Raw genomic sequence first — 18,036 nt, 5'->3', positions numbered from 1 at the left:
TTTGGAAGCTCCGAACATCCTAGAAAACACCTTGTGAACTTGTAAAAACTCTTTTACAATCTTTTAAATTCCATTAGGAACACATTGGAAACTCCAGAGAAACTCTGAAAACCCCTCAGGAACTCTGGTTTGAAGGATTCAAACCCGTGAGAGCATCTAGGAATTCTTTGTGAGCCGCTGAAAAACTCGGAAACCAAACAACTGCCCTAATCTTCTAAACCTCATTGGACCCTCCGTGTGGTCTTCTGGGTACACTCAAAATGTGAATAAGATATATAATTATTACATAATGATTTTTTCATTGCGTTTACAATTTTTCAGCGCACTAGCATATTCGTAGATGTGGCTATCTGAACTACTCTAGTGCATTCTTAGATGACATAGGCATGTCTGTTAATTTTATAATACTCTATTCAAAAACTCGAAATCCAATTCCTTCATTTTAAATCCCATAGTAATTCTTCGTAATCTTCTTTTTGGCATTATGTCTCAAATGAAACTTTTTTATATCCTGCGAATAAAGAATAAAATAATATGTTAATCAGTCCACAGTCCGGGAAGTATCTCCCTTCTGATCATACAGCAGCCAGTATTTATAGCTTAGAAATCCCGTAGTTACGAACAAGTAAAAGGTACCAGATTCATAAGGTAAGATAATGACTTTAGCTTGAGATAGGTAGACATGACAAAACCTGTGTCTTTTCTCCACTTGCCATTTGACCATTTTTTTCCATCTGTATATCGTGTGGCAGATACGAAAATACTCCATGCCCTGGGAAGTCTGGAAAATGTCCAACCCAAAATAAATGGTCTACAGGCAATATTTGAACCCACGACCCTCAGCTTGGTCTTACTGAATAGCTTCGAGTTTGCCGCTACGGCTATTTGGGCCCCCTAATCCATTAGTAATGTAATAATAAAAATCCCATTCGACATCGTCATCATCCCACCCGATGGCAATGGCAAATTAACAACTGCCCACATCTCATCCAAGTCACGCACATCGCTCGACAATTCGCCATGCCGGACGCCATAAAACGCGATTTTTTTTTGCAACTACACGTACTCCTTCCATTGCAACCCTGACCAACCTTACGGATGCTGATGGTGGTCGCTGATAAAGCGCATAAAGAGATTATGTACGCTTTCGTCACTGACTGGCTGGATGATGATGTGCCTCTGTGGTGTCGCTGTCGAGGACCCACAAAATGAATTTAAAAAAATACTAATCAATTGTATCATGAAAGATTTTTCCAATGACAAGAGCGGTGTATGTAAAAATTATTATAGTGAAAGTTAGTATTTTAAATAAGTCATCTTTGACTGAATTCCACTCAGCTTCGATAGCATCAATTTGAATCAAAGGATTGTTTTTCAATTCAGATAATATGTCCTTGTAATAGTTTATCTAATACATTTCAATCTTTTTTAAGACCACCATTACGTCATTTTAATGTGCCATTATTAACATTCACTATATATCCAGATATTTTTACGACGCAACAATGCAAGTCGTAAAACACTGAAGTGTAGGGGAACTGGGGGTAATATGCCCATAGGGGGCAAAACGCACCACCATCGATTTGGACGAACGATGTGTTTTAGAACGCTTTTTTTTCATCCGAGATCATAGAAAATGGATAAAAATGCTTTTCCCAATATATTTTTATGTGTTTTTCTCAACCAAATCGATAAAATCGTACAAAAACGTTTTTCGCTGTTTTCGTTGCAATTTTGTGCGATTTTCAATGTCATTTTTTAGGTCGATAAATAACCAAATTTCTAAAACTATTGCCGAGAGCCAACTTGTGCACTGTCATAGTTTGTATTACGTGCAAAACATATGTTGAATTTGCCCTCAAAAAGCTTATTGAAAGACCTAAACTTTAATCAACTCTGGGGGCAAAACGCTCACCCCTATTTCATAACACCAAAACAGCCGTTTGAATTCAAATTCTATCAACCGTAATGCCGCGTTGAGGTTACGCACAAATTGGAACCTTACAAATGTACATTTTTCGCATCAGCATGTATACTATTATTGAACAATAACATCTGAACAAACGCCCGGATGTATGCAACCCATATACAAGCATCATTGTGTGCGTTCGTTTACAGCATGGCTAACGCCGAACTCAAGCGGGGCGTTTTACCCCGCAATACAATACATATGCAGTTAAGCAAGCATTTTTTAAAAATTAATTTATAAACCCCAGAAAAGTTAAAATGGATAGCTGTTTCTACTATTTGGTAGAAAACATGTTTGTCTATCCAACCATAGTTAAAAAAGATCATAAAATAATGTTTTTCACATCTAAAACCGCTGTTCTCCTTAACGTGGGCAAACTACCCCCAGTCCCCCTACATGAAAACCTTCAGCTATGTAAGCTGAATAGTATGCTATCAATAAAAATAAAGTAAATCTGGTTAGATTAGTCGGTTGTTTGGGATACGTTGAACTGTAGACAATACTTAGAAATGTGGTTTTAATTGTCGCTTAACGCCGCCACCACAATTATTCATCACTTTTTCTATAGCACAGTACATATGGGGGTAGGGCATTTCGCATACGGACGTTTGGCATAATCATAATTATATACCTTCTTTTAAGGTGAAGATGAATCGAAGCCAAAGTTCAAATTTTCAAGAGCACGGATCTGGATAACCAAACATCCGTTTAAGCTGAAAACTTAATGGATTGGTCACTAGCTGGTGGTGACCAATCGATTTGGTTTTCAGATCAAACGGATGTTTGGTTCTCCAGATCCGTGATCTTGAAAATTTGAATTTTGGCTTCGATTCATCTCCACCTTAAATGCTACCTGTTATTGCATGAAACTGCTTTATGCCACCACATGTGAGGGCCACAATGAGTTAATAGAGTGTGTTGTATGCTCTCTATTCTGTGGGTGTAAGGTACGACTTCTTTGCTATTTGTACTTTTCTTAAACCGAAAAAAAAAACATTTATCAGCAAAGAAGTTGAACTGCCAATTAAATCTGTTTTTAAACTCTTCGCATGAACTTACAATTATGGGCATAACAATAAAACCACATCAGCAAAACAAGTACTGATTCGTTTTTTTTTTTTCGAATAATAAAAAGTTTTTATTTCATTTTTTTTATTTTATTATCCTTCTAAACCACAATTGCTATAACCAAATAATTATAATTACTATTAAAATAAAAAATAAACTTATATTTGGGATTGAAAAGTTTATGAACAAAAAAAATAAGACCAGTACATCAGAAGCTAAACTACATACAAATATAAGAATCTATGACAAAAGGTCGAAAGACAAAAGTTCGAAAGACAAAAGGACGAAAGGACATAAGGTCGAAAGGACAAAAGGTCGAAGAGCAAAAAAGAAGGGACAAAAGGTCGAAAATCTTTTTTTTTAAGAAGGAAAAATTTCCCACCGTGCAAATCGTTTTCGACCTTTTGTCCTTTCGGCCTTTTGTCCATAAACCCAAATATAACGAGGCTTCGATTCTTTTTTTATTTTCTGGAATGCCCCGACTAGGAGCAACGTCAGCGAGAACGCTTTTGATGTGAAAAAAAATGGAATTGTATTTGATGCAACAAGTTGCATAATTATGATTTTTACAGGACAAGTTGTATGTTGTACATGCGTACAACATTTTTTTTGCAATTTAGTTAAAGCCCACTTGAGAGTATTACAAATTATTTCAAGATGCATTCGCCAATATTTTGCAATTCTTCATTTTTTTTTTTGTGTGTAATGATCCATTACACATTTGCAAACCAAATGTATATTTCACACCCTGTTTCCGAAGAAAGACTCCTCTAGGTGTTTCGCTCCGATCTTTTACGACCTCCGTCAACCGATCATACATTTCACCGTTGCAGTTTTGGGTGGCGGTGATCGCATTGTAGGACCCTTGCAATGAAACGTGACTCAGATCACTTTACTTCACCGACGACGATAATGATGATGATGACGACGGTGATGACGATCGTGATATCTTTTGGCCGGTAAGTTACTTGAGCCTATACCAGCACATATCAATGCGTGTTGGTGGTACTGAATCAGATGGCGATCGCAGTTGAAAAATGCTGGTTCGCTTGTTTCCTCACCTGTAGTGGGCGCTCACGGGGAGGGTTGGTCACCATCGCACAGTGGCGCATGGCCGGGCAAAAATTTTAAAAAATGGAAATCCTTCAAACGGGATGACACTTTTAAGCTTCAAAAATATGGATAAAAAAATTTAAGGATACAGACAAACCTAAATTAATCTGGTATCCTAGACGCCACGTAATTATAGTTTACGCAACAAGCTTTAGAATGATGATTGTTAAATCACGAGCCGTACGACGAGTGCTTGAATTCTGCAACGAATTGCGTACAACATTTTTTTGCAACTTCGTACAAGACGACAACTCGTGTGTGGAAATCATAATTCAGCAACTTGCTGCGAAAACAATTAGTTTAGGGCTCCTCGGAGATTTTGTCCGACCTTTACATGAAGGCGCGCCACTGTGCGTGGTCTGTTTGGTGGTCGCCCTCGCTGCTTGCACATGGCCAAATGGTTCGACACAAAGGCGATAATCATTTCACATTTCTCCCCCTATGACAAAAGACGAAAAATCGGTGGGTACATGCTCCTCTTTGCTCGCTTGGGGACAGTGCCATCCTTCTTCAGCATGAAACTTCAGCCGACGATACATGTCCCGGATTGACGGATTGGGCGCGGAAATGGGAGGGAAGTGGTAGGATCCACCGCCGTTGATAAGGACAATTTGCTTCGTTATAAAAAGTGGCCGGAACCGCCGAAAGTACATCAGTTTGTCAGCAGTTGTAGCACCGTGCGTGAAGTTACCTCCCAGTGGCCAAAGCCTTCCCACCCAAAGCAGTAACGATGAAATACGTTCTAGTGGTACGTGTGATTTCAAGTGTTGAGGATACTGAAATGGATTGCAATTCAAGTGAAGTGTTCTGAAAAATTTAGGAAAATCTCTATCATAAAACATCATTGCAGAAGAGAGAAGCTATAATTGCTTTGCTAAATCAGAAATGTTGAGTGTAATGTGGAACTAAGTGAAGAGAGCACAAACTATTGGAAGAGTACCATGTGACCAAAACTCATTCGCTACTCGTGTTCTATATTTGAAGTAGCTCATATCCAACGAGTAAAACAGTGAACAATATCAAGTGGAAAAATATTCCTTCTTCATGGCATTACGTCTCCACTGGGGCAGACCTTGCTTCTCAGCTTAGTGTTCTGTTAGCACTTGCACAGTAATGACCTGCAAGCTTTCTATACCAATAGGGTCCTAAAATGTTGAATGAAATCTTGTTTTTATTTAATAACACAAAAGAGCATGATACTGCAACTACTTTGTCAATTTTTCCCGCTCAAATAACGGCTATAACATATTTAAACTTTAATTTCAAAATTGGGTCCATAAATGAACCTTGACATTTTTGATCATGTTTGACGTTCGCTTAGTCGTCAAAAACACCACAGGGCTTTTAGTTTTAACACTGGGCTTGTTCCTATCTGACAATTCGGAAGGGACACGGAATACGAAATACACCCAAAATTTGAGTTTAAGCCAAGGGGTGTGACAAAATCAAACGAAACACAAAAAATAGTTTTTGGACTTAAATAAACGAAGAGCATTGAAAAATTGAGTAAACATGTGTTTTTGGGCTAAACTTAAGCCACAGACAAACAGACGTCACACTCTCATCATTGTCCATCAACCACCTTTTTAACGATCGATTCAAAAATATGGTAGGTAGCCAATCCGCCACCAGCAGCGCTTGCATCATTTTTGTTCGTGTTTGACGTTTACACACTACCGCCATCTGTTGGCCTGTCGGCCAAACACACCGATTTTAGCATTGGGTGTACATGTCCTCGTGACTATGATTTGGTCGAGGTTTGTTTTAAGTGTTACGTCTGTTTGTCTGTGCTTAAGCGTTTGGCTCTAAAATTGGGACAGAGCTTTAGGACCCTATTGACAAATGTGCTCGATGTCCCGACAGCTCCCAGAAAATTTTTATGCCGGAAGATCTTCAACCTGGATTGGAACCCTACGCCTCAAGCATGATTTTGCCTAGTTCAGAACCACCGACAAACAGACGTAACACAGAAAAAATTTCCACCGATTTCATTTAATCACTTCAAATTCACTATGATTCAAAACTCACAACCAGAGGCGCGCGCATCGGTTTTGGTTGTGTTTGACGTTTCGCACTACCGCGCTTTCAGTAGGTCTTGTTACACAATACAATATTACCACAGATAACAGACTTTTAAGTCCGATTGTAAAGCTGTGTAAGACAATTAACGGTCATTTCAAATGGAAACACAAGTATCAACATCGTGATTGCACTGTTATCGCTATGTTCCTAAGTGATGAATATGAAATATTTCAAGATACTGATATTCACCACCGTTTGATGCAATACGCAGTGTGGCGACGCTAGTTATTTCCAAGGGTGTTACTCGCGGCTTCTTCTTGCTACACTCACGTGTCTCTGGTTCTAAAATGTAAACAACCATACAAAACAACGACCAAACAATGGTGAAGGCGTAATCTTTTTTTTTTTTTTTTGAAAACACTTACATATTTCATGAATATATCAGAATTTGCTGATTAAATGGTCAACAGCTCACTGCAGTAGATCGTAGTATTTAACTGCTTGCAAATAATAGCATTCAAGTGCATTGATTACCTGTAATTTTTCGAATGATTATTTTTACTTTTCCGCGTTAAGCCTTAAAACTGGTTCTGGACTTAGGTTGGCTGCTTTCAAATATTACTCCCATTTGACTGCTGCACGAATAAAAATCTGATCCCCACACCATGATTTACAAATCATGAAATTCATAAATTGGTTAGGTCATAATATCAGGATCACAAATCATGGTTCCTGGAGTCATAATCATGATTCCTCATAAGCGTAACATCCAGTGTGAAAACACTAAGCGGCGCACTTTGCTTCATCTCATTCGTATTGATCACTCATTATTTAAATGACGAAGTGGTTGAGTGGTAGAGTACGTGGCTCACAATAAGAAGGTTCTTGGCTCGAATCTCAATGTACGCTATTTTTACCTTTTTTTTTATTTTGTCGATCATAAATGGATGCGCGACTCAGTATTTTTGACGTTTGAATCATGATCCCGAGCAATCAGCTACAAAAACCTAACGCGTGTGTTGCGTTACGGCAATCTGACTCATGATATCACGAGTCCAAATCATGGTGTATTTTCATAAGACGAAAACACGCTGGAATCATGATATCATGAGTCATAATCTTGTTTTTGGATTCTGATTTCTACCCGTGTGCCCTCCACCCTTGTTTATTTCAACGTTTCTTCTTCTTGGCATTAACGTCCTTACTGGGACAGAGCCTGCTTCTCAGCTTAGTGTTCTTATGAGCACTTCCACAGTTATTAACTGAGAGCTTTCTTTGCCAAAGTTGCCATTTTTGCATTGGTATATCGTGTGGAAGGTACAACGATAATCTAATGCCCAGGGAAGTCAAGGGAATTTTCATTACGAAAAGATCCTGGACCGACCGGGAATCGAACCAAAGATACTCGGCTAAGGAAGGCCCCTCGTATTTCAACGTTTATAAGTTTGAATATTTACACAGGTTTTCAGAAGATTTTTGTTCTAGTTTATCTGTTATCTGTGATATTACATTACATGTTGTACGCATGTGCATATGATACAGTCAACTCTCCCAAACTCGATATCGAGATAAAGTAAAAGCTGGTTTTCTTGGCTACCTCGATGGCCCCTTGGGTCGCATTTGCATTTGGTTTTGTGTTCTATAACTCGATACCCCCTAACTCAATTGTCCCTTCAATATCGAGTTATGGAGTGTTATATTACAATCAACTTCGGTCACAGAAGGCCCCTTTTATTTGCTTTATAGTCTATTTCTTGAAAATAGATACGCGAATTTCGACTACCACTAGTAGCCTTCTTCAGTGTCAGTGGATACGAGTAACTGCCACTGAAGAAGGCTACAGGTGGTAGTCGAAATTCGCTTACCTGTCAAAAGATAATGCAATAGGAGTGGAATTAAAAGGCACAATACTCAAATATCCTTTTCTGATTTTCTTTGTTGAATATCTGCTCAGAGGGTTCGAATACGTAAAACAATTCTTCCGCTTATTTCCTTCATTTTTTTTTTCTTATTTCCGGATTTTTTTCAGGTGAAGATATAAACCTCACCTCGCAATTTCATGAGCACATATCTGGAGAATCGGAGATTCATTTACGTTGAAAATTTTATCGACCGATCACCGCTGGTTATGATCAAAAGAGTCCTAAAGTGTTCAATGAAATTTTGTTTCATTTAATAACACGAAAAAGCATGTTACTGCAACTACTTTAGCATTTTTTTTCGCGCAAGTAACGGCTATATCATATTTAAACTTTAATTTAAAAATTCTCGATTACTTTTTCAAATCGACGTAAGTAACTTCCATTCGGTTTTGAGAAAATTAATTAGAAGAATCACAACCTGTCTTTTAAAACTGTTTTAAAATGATTCACCTTTTAAACATTTTTTTCGCCGTGTACATTGCTTAAATTTTGCATACAATGAGCTCGCGGTCAAAAACTAGGAAGTTCCTATCATTTCCCACAAAAATAAGCCGTTTTATTTAGTTACTTGCGACGTTTTTGTACCAGTGTAAACTCGACTCAAGTAGAGTATTGTTTTGATTCGTAGTTAAGTCACTTTGTCTCTCCATACAGCGGAGCGGCGAAAGTAGTGGTTAGGTTGCGAAAGTGGAGAATCTTACTTTCGTCGTTTTGTATATCCGGAAATTAAACGTTCTTAAAGTGAAAAATCATGTTGGTTCAGAGCGAAACGTGCAGAATTTCGTTTGCGAAACACGTAGAATCGATAAAGTAAGTTTGTATTCTTTTTTGTGTTGAGTCTGTTTGAATCAGTTTTCGAGAATTGGGTCCATAAATGACCCTTGACACTTTTGATCTTGTTTGACGTTCGCTTATTCAACAAAAACACCACAGGGCTTTTAGTTTTAACACTGGGGTTGTTGCTATTTGACATTTCGGAAGGGACACCGAAAACAAAATACACCCAAAATTTGAGTTTAAGCCAAGGGGTGTGACAAAATCTAAAATAAACATAAAAAATGTTTTTTTTTTACTTAAACAAACGAAAAAACATTAAAAAATTGAGTAAACATGTGTTTTTGGCCTAAACATAAGCGTTTGGCACTAAAATTGATACATGGCTTTAGGACACTATTGATCAAATTTTTACATCTCAAGCGTGTGCTAGAATAAGCGCGTAAGTCGCATGATCGATTTCTCTTCATCCATCTTCTCTTTTGTGAATAAAGGTGACAAGATCCAAGTTTGTTAGCATTTTTCACTTCAAACCGCTTGGCAGCGATGCAATCTTGCGTCCAAAGGTGAAAAAGTGCTGACAAACTAGCATCTTGTCACCTTTATTCACAGAAGAGAGGATCGATGAAGAGAAATCGATCATGTTACTTACGCCCTTATTTTAGCACACGCTTGATCTAAGCGATATTTGGTTCTTTGGAGTCATTCGACTTGACTATAACTTCTTGTAGGTATTGCTCCTAGCGGAATTATACAGAAACATCCTTTGAAAAAACTTCTCACCTTCCAAATGTATTAGAAATTGCCTATGGTACCGCATGTGAAATTGACCGTTTTGATGCAATACGCAGTGTGGCGACGCTAGTTATTTCCAAGGGTGTTACTCGCGGCTTCTTCTGCTACACTCACGTGTCTCTGGTTCTAAAATGTAAACAACCATACAAAACAACGACCAAACAGTGGTGAAGGCGTAATCTTTTTTTTTTTTTTTTGAAAACACTTACATATTTCATGAATATATCAGAATTTGCTGATTAAATGGTCAACAGCTCACTGCAGTAGATCGTAGTATTTAACTGCTTGCAAATAATAGCATTCAAGTGCATTGATTACCTGTAATTTTTCGAATGATTATTTTTACTTTTCCGCGTTAAGCCTTAAAACTGGTTCTGGACTTAGGTTGGCTGCTTTCAAATATTACTCCCATTTGACTGCTGCACGAATAAAAATCTGATCCCCACACCATGATTTACAAATCATGAAATTCATAAATTGGTTAGGTCATAATATCAGGATCACAAATCATGGTTCCTGGAGTCATAATCATGATTCCTCATAAGCGTAACATCCAGTGTGAAAACACTAAGCGGCGCACTTTGCTTCATCTCATTCGTATTGATCACTCATTATTTAAATGACGAAGTGGTTGAGTGGTAGAGTACGTGGCTCACAATAAGAAGGTTCTTGGCTCGAATCTCAATGTACGCTATTTTTACCTTTTTTTTTATTTTGTCGATCATAAATGGATGCGCGACTCAGTATTTTTGACGTTTGAATCATGATCCCGAGCAATCAGCTACAAAAACCTAACGCGTGTGTTGCGTTACGGCAATCTGACTCATGATATCACGAGTCCAAATCATGGTGTATTTTCATAAGACGAAAACACGCTGGAATCATGATATCATGAGTCATAATCTTGTTTTTGGATTCTGATTTCTACCCGTGTGCCCTCCACCCTTGTTTATTTCAACGTTTCTTCTTCTTGGCATTAACGTCCTTACTGGGACAGAGCCTGCTTCTCAGCTTAGTGTTCTTATGAGCACTTCCACAGTTATTAACTGAGAGCTTTCTTTGCCAAAGTTGCCATTTTTGCATTGGTATATCGTGTGGAAGGTACAACGATAATCTAATGCCCAGGGAAGTCAAGGGAATTTTCATTACGAAAAAGATCCTGGACCGACCGGGAATCGAACCAAAGATACTCGGCTAAGGAAGGCCCCTCGTATTTCAACGTTTATAAGTTTGAATATTTACACAGGTTTTCAGAAGATTTTTGTTCTAGTTTATCTGTTATCTGTGATATTACATTACATGTTGTACGCATGTGCATATGATACAGTCAACTCTCCCAAACTCGATATCGAGATAAAGTAAAAGCTGGTTTTCTTGGCTACCTCGATGGCCCCTTGGGTCGCATTTGCATTTGGTTTTGTGTTCTATAACTCGATACCCCCTAACTCAATTGTCCCTTCAATATCGAGTTATGGAGTGTTATATTACAATCAAACTTCGGTCACAGAAGGCCCCTTTTATTTGCTTTATAGTCTATTTCTTGAAAATAGATACGCGAATTTCGACTACCACTAGTAGCCTTCTTCAGTGTCAGTGGATACGAGTAACTGCCACTGAAGAAGGCTACAGGTGGTAGTCGAAATTCGCTTACCTGTCAAAAGATAATGCAATAGGAGTGGAATTAAAAGGCACAATACTCAAATATCCTTTTCTGATTTTCTTTGTTGAATATCTGCTCAGAGGGTTCGAATACGTAAAACAATTCTTCCGCTTATTTCCTTCATTTTTTTTTTTCTTATTTCCGGATTTTTTTCAGGTGAAGATATAAACCTCACCTCGCAATTTCATGAGCACATATCTGGAGAATCGGAGATTCATTTACGTTGAAAATTTTATCGACCGATCACCGCTGGTTATGATCAAAAGAGTCCTAAAGTGTTCAATGAAATTTTGTTTCATTTAATAACACGAAAAAGCATGTTACTGCAACTACTTTAGCATTTTTTTTCGCGCAAGTAACGGCTATATCATATTTAAACTTTAATTTAAAAATTCTCGATTACTTTTTCAAATCGACGTAAGTAACTTCCATTCGGTTTTGAGAAAATTAATTAGAAGAATCACAACCTGTCTTTTAAAACTGTTTTAAAATGATTCACCTTTTAAACATTTTTTTCGCCGTGTACATTGCTTAAATTTTGCATACAATGAGCTCGCGGTCAAAAAACTAGGAAGTTCCTATCATTTCCCACAAAAATAAGCCGTTTTATTTAGTTACTTGCGACGTTTTTGTACCAGTGTAAACTCGATTCAAGTAGAGTATTGTTTTGATTCGTAGTTAAGTCACTTTGTCTCTCCATACAGCGGAGCGGCGAAAGTAGTGGTTAGGTTGCGAAAGTGGAGAATCTTACTTTCGTCGTTTTGTATATCCGGAAATTAAACGTTCTTAAAGTGAAAAATCATGTTGGTTCAGAGCGAAACGTGCAGAATTTCGTTTGCGAAACACGTAGAATCGATAAAGTAAGTTTGTATTCTTTTTGTGTTGAGTCTGTTTGAATCAGTTTTCGAGAATTGGGTCCATAAATGACCCTTGACACTTTTGATCTTGTTTGACGTTCGCTTATTCAACAAAAACACCACAGGGCTTTTAGTTTTAACACTGGGGTTGTTGCTATTTGACATTTCGGAAGGGACACCGAAAACAAAATACACCCAAAATTTGAGTTTAAGCCAAGGGGTGTGACAAAATCTAAAATAAACATAAAAAATGTTTTTTTTTTACTTAAACAAACGAAAAACATTAAAAAATTGAGTAAACATGTGTTTTTGGCCTAAACATAAGCGTTTGGCACTAAAATTGATACATGGCTTTAGGACACTATTGATCAAATTTTTACATCTCAAGCGTGTGCTAGAATAAGCGCGTAAGTCGCATGATCGATTTCTCTTCATCCATCTTCTCTTTTGTGAATAAAGGTGACAAGATCCAAGTTTGTTAGCATTTTTCACTTCAAACCGCTTGGCAGCGATGCAATCTTGCGTCCAAAGGTGAAAAAGTGCTGACAAACTAGCATCTTGTCACCTTTATTCACAGAAGAGAGGATCGATGAAGAGAAATCGATCATGTTACTTACGCCCTTATTTTAGCACACGCTTGATCTAAGCGATATTTGGTTCTTTGGAGTCATTCGACTTGACTATAACTTCTTGTAGGTATTGCTCCTAGCGGAATTATACAGAAACATCCTTTGAAAAAACTTCTCACCTTCCAAATGTATTAGAAATTGCCTATGGTACCGCATGTGAAATTGACCAAAAATGGTCACATGAGTGCATTGTGTGCGTACGATGTGGATTAACATTTATTCTTTCAAAGTAGCATGACGTCTTTCACTAGAAGTTTCTCAAAGTCAACAGTGATTTCTCCAAGGGATTTCTTAAGAAATCCTGCCAATATTCTCTTCATTTACTCCAAAAAATCTTCCAAAACAATAATTTGGTATTCCGCCGAGAATTCCTCTAAAATGTGCTTTCAGGATTCAGAACAGATCTCCTTCAGTAATACTAAGGTACAGTAATGCTCACAAGAGAATCTTTAGGTATGTCTCTATGAATTTCGTCAAGTATTTATTCAGAAATTCTTCCAAGGAAACCTTTAGCAGTTTCTCTAGATATTGCGGATAGAAATAGTCCAGATTCTTCTCGATTTTCTTCACGTTTCCATCGGAAATATCTTCGAACATTCCTGCTCGAATACCTCCAGAAATTCCTCCTGGGAGCCCTGAAAAAAATTCTAAGGATTCTTCCAGCTAGTTTCTAGTAAATCTTTCACAGATTCCTAGCAGCATACTGCCGAATATTCCTGAGTGTTTTTCTCCTGGTTCTTCAATATTTTTTTCTAGGATCCTTCCAAAAATATGTATAGACTTCATCTAGCGACTACTGTCATTGTTAACAAGATATTTATTCACGGTTTACTGTATGAACACTATAGGGGCTTTCCATTAACTATGTAAGGGTTTATGTGGGGGAGGGGGGGTTTGAGATTTATTACGTACCAAACAATTTATTTTTAATTTTCATAAAAAAAAGTCTTATCATGGGGGCAGCGGGGTAAAAAAAACCAGAAAACTACGTAATTAATGGATCGCTCCATAAATCTTTTTTTGTGGAGTTTCTCCACATATTCTTGGTGGATTTCTCACCATCGCTTTACATCAGTAGATTGAAATAATTGATTGCAGGAATATTTTGGACCAACTAGAACACTTCAAGCGTGTGCTAGAATAAGGGCGATCGATTTCTCTTCATCGATCGTGATAAGATGCGGGTTTATTGGCAATTCTTCACTTCAGTACGCTAGGCAGCGATGCAATCTTTCGTCCTGAGGTTAAAAAATGGTGACAATCTTGTGTCTTGTCACCATTATTAACGGAAGAGAGGATCGATGAAGAGAAATCGATGATGCGACTTACGCCATTATTCTAGCACACGCTTGACTTGTTGTACTCACTTAGTTACAAAAACGAGGATTTTGACAAATCAAACGGTTCTTCACAACATAACACTCTTCTAGGGTCCAGAATTGTGAGAAAGTCTTCTAATTTGAAATTATGAACAGATTTCCATTTTCCTTGCCATTTACATATGTAGGATCATATGCCCAAACTTCAAAGAATTTTTCGAATGCCATAACTTTTATATTTTAACCTGGAAATGCATAATAAAAAATAATCTTATGAGTAGACTCCAGAAGCCAAAATCTCGTTTTACGGTCTAATCTGCCTCGTTTAACTAACCGCCGCGGAGACGAACCAACAATAAAGAGAATTATAATAATCTATATAAATAAAAATGGAGTGGTGTTTGTATGTCACGAAATGACTTGAGAACGGGACAATCGATTCACACAATTCTTTCACTGTTACTTTCTTGAAGGGTTCCGACGTGTTCGTATGACGAAAAGTTTGGGAAAGTTTTTTGAAAATTTGGTAAAATAAGAGAGTACTAATATGTCATTTTGTATGGGAGGTTTCATGACATTTTTCAACAGCCTACTTGATGGCAAGACGAAGTTTGCCGGGACCACTAGTAGGTAATAATAATTTACGAACCATTTCGATTTGAGAACTCACACTCAGGCACACAAAAATAATACCTTCGCAAATTCATGTCGTCATTTCTACCTGAGTTACTATAAAGATTAATATAAGTTTTTTTTTTCTCCTAAAGTAATTTTTCTCGATATTGCTCTCTAATTCCACCATGAATGTCTGTTACTGGATGTTACTGCAATTATTTTCGAAATGTGAATCTTCCCCAAAATTTCTGAGGGTTTCCTTCAGAATCCATGGAGCAATTACCTCTTTGAATATGTCATTAAAATCTATAGAGATTATGCCTAGTATTTTCCTGCCAAGAAAGAATATTACTTCTCAACATATTCTAGATTTCCGTTAATGTTATGGTATATATTCCGATCAGGTCCGTCACACTCGGGCTCAGATTGGGTGCCACTTCTAGTACTGCATTTCGTCCCTCGGTAGTACAAAAGGTACCCAAGTTTGACAGATCGCAGTACACTTTTCACGGCATTCTAGATTACCTTATGAGCCATAAAATTTTGGGCAACTGCAAGGGACATGGAGGTCTTTAATTTGTCTTTGTTCCGATCATTCTACTTTTCTAAATAGTTACGAGCAATTTCAGGAAGAATTCCTTTCAGCATATTTATCTCAATTCATAAGAATGATCTAGTTTTACCTATTCTTTCAAGAGATAATTGAAAATATTTCTAGATTAATGTTGAGTAGATGTAACATAGAACATATTCCTATATATTACTAAATGCAAATCTTCATTTTCCTTCAATCATCTCCCACAGACAATAGCCCTCCTGGTGCTGGCGGTAGCCCTCGTGTCCGCCCTTCCCGCCGTCCAAGATGAATCCCTCTTCGGCAACCCCGTCGACGTGCAGGAAGTGGACGTCATCAACCCACAAGACCCACAGGCCTTCTTCAAGCTGCGCAAGCTGAAGCGTCTGCTCTTCTTGGGCTAGATAAATCCGATAACCTACCGGACCGGCAGCATCACTCAAAGTCAGCCCCAGCCGGATATTAACACCATCTAAAATGCCATATTGGAAGTTTTTCGATTGATCAGTATTTTGTTATTTACAAACTCACAAAGAACGTTAATATTTCATCGAACATAAAATAGTGGATAAGTTTTTGCTATTGTGCTATTGCGCAAATTTTAGGACGTCTATCGGTTATCCCCATCCCATCTCAACTTGTTCTATCATACGGAGATTCAAATGTTGCGTTACGAAGCAATATGGAATCAACGGTTTAAAGATGCAAGGGAGGCCGGTTGACGGAATGAAACCAATTCTAATGTTAAAAATAAACGCAATGTTATTGTTAACCAAACAAAGTATTTGTCGTTTTGCAATACCGTAATCCGGGGTATCATTGATCAGCGGGGTAAAATTGATCGGAATGAACCATCTCGTAAAAAGTTCGTATCATCATTTCTCGATTACTTTTTCAAACCGACGTAAGTAACTTTCATACGGTTTTGAAAAAAATAATTAAGAAGAATCACAACCTTTCTTGTAAAACTGTTTTAAAATTTATCCCCTTTTTAACATTTTTTACCGTGTATATCGCTTAAATTTTGCATGCAATCAGCTCGCGTTGAAACACTAGGTAGTTCCTATCATTTCCCACAAAAAATGTATGACAAAATGATAAGCCGTTTCAATCAGTTACTTTCGACGTTTTTGTACCGGTGTAAAACCGACTCAAGTAGTGTTTTGTTTTGCTTCGTGGTTAAGTCACTTTGTCTCCCATACAACGGAGCGGCGAAAGTAGCGGTTAGGTTGCAAAAGTGGAGAATCTTACTTTCGTCGTTTTGTAAATCCGGAAATTAAACGTTCTAAAAGTGAAAAATCGAGTTGGTTTAGAGCGGAACATGTAGAATTTCGTCTGCGAAACACGTAGGATTGATAAAGTAAGTTTGTTAACTTTTCTGACTTGAGTCTGTTTGAATAAGTCTTCGAGATTTGTTGATGAAATATTTCCAAAGCATGAATTGCGCTTCTCCTTCTTATATTCATGAGCTAATGAAAATTAAGATGTTTTCGAAAATTTTATTTACTTCATGCGTATATTTAACAACTTTTTGAAACAACGATTTCAATGGTTAAGGATGACACTACCGAAGATTCATGTCTCACATAAGTTGTGCAAGCGATATGAGCAAGGAAAATGTGATTCTTACTAAAAATTACATCGCCAAAAAAGATTCCGTTGTCAAAACATTCATAAGAATGTTCAATTATGCAACATTTTCGAATTACTGTTTAGAATGTAGAATTTCCTTAGGAAATTGCCTACCTTTAGGCGTATTCCGCGGTTCGAGGTATTTTTATTTTTGAAATAACTTAAAAAGTAAATGACTTGTAAGAGTTTGGTTTTCATATTCGGCTTCAGGGGCCATGATTTAAGTAAGTAACGACATTTTCAGTAGGGGCTTCTGGGGTAATATGCACTGCCGGGGCAAAACGCACCTTGTCAATTTCTCAGAAATAAACAAGTTTTAAGGGAAAAATACTATGCGGATCGATGAAACGTTGCAAATTGTTGACACCCTGAGAATTTGATAGATTTTGAAAAACTCAACAGGGAGATAGAACAATAAATTGGAAAAGCACGATTCTGATGTAAATTTCCCGATCTTTTCACTTGTTGTTTTGAACGCGATGAATTGAGAATTTTTACAACCTTTCACCATAAAACAGATGATTAGAGACTGGGTAAGTTGTTGATGACATGATTTGGCGAAATAACACAACGATTTCTACTTTCCATTGCATTTTCTGTTGAGCGCCCGGTTGGGGCAACATTAGGGTGGGGCTTATTTCCAAAAATCTTTCGTAGTCAGGATTTACAAAGTGGAAAATGATCATCGGTCCCAAAATAACATCCTGTGAAAAAATGAGAATTTTTGGTGAAGGTTTAGAGGTGGCGCAAAGGGCGTATGTGCAGTTTTCCCATTTTAGTGAACTCTGAAAAATTTTGGTATGCTTTTTAGCTTGTTTTGGTGATTTCAGGACCCTTGAGGGCAAACAATTACCTCAAAATTGCTATATCTCCACTCCTTTAGATGATATTTGACGAAATATATTTTATGCATGCGATTTTTGGCCCTTGAATAGGTTACAATGACTGATTACTATGAACCCGAATAAGAATAGCTGGGGAGGATTCCTATGCTTGTAGAATGGAACAAAGAGCAAAGAAGAATGATAGAAAGAACAAAGAACACAGAAGAATGTAAGGTGGGGTGGGTTAAACAGGGGGGAGAGTG

At 37.5% G+C, this 18,036-nt stretch overlaps 1 long non-coding RNA gene across 1 annotated transcript; it reads left to right on the top strand.

The window, feature by feature from the left end:
• The first annotated feature begins 4,752 nt into the window (after positions 1–4,752).
• On the top strand, positions 4,753–16,098 carry LOC110675879. The gene is made up of 2 exons (XR_002499875.1): positions 4,753–4,898; positions 15,548–16,098. It is a non-coding gene; the product is annotated as an uncharacterized LOC110675879 (long non-coding RNA).
• Positions 16,099–18,036: the final 1,938 nt, after the last annotated feature.

This window comes from Aedes aegypti, chromosome 2 (genome assembly GCF_002204515.2).
Source record: "Aedes aegypti strain LVP_AGWG chromosome 2, AaegL5.0 Primary Assembly, whole genome shotgun sequence".
NCBI lineage: Eukaryota > Metazoa > Arthropoda > Insecta > Diptera > Culicidae > Aedes > Aedes aegypti.
Note: the sequence above shows the minus strand (reverse complement) of the source record. Positions and strands in the feature narration are given on the sequence as shown.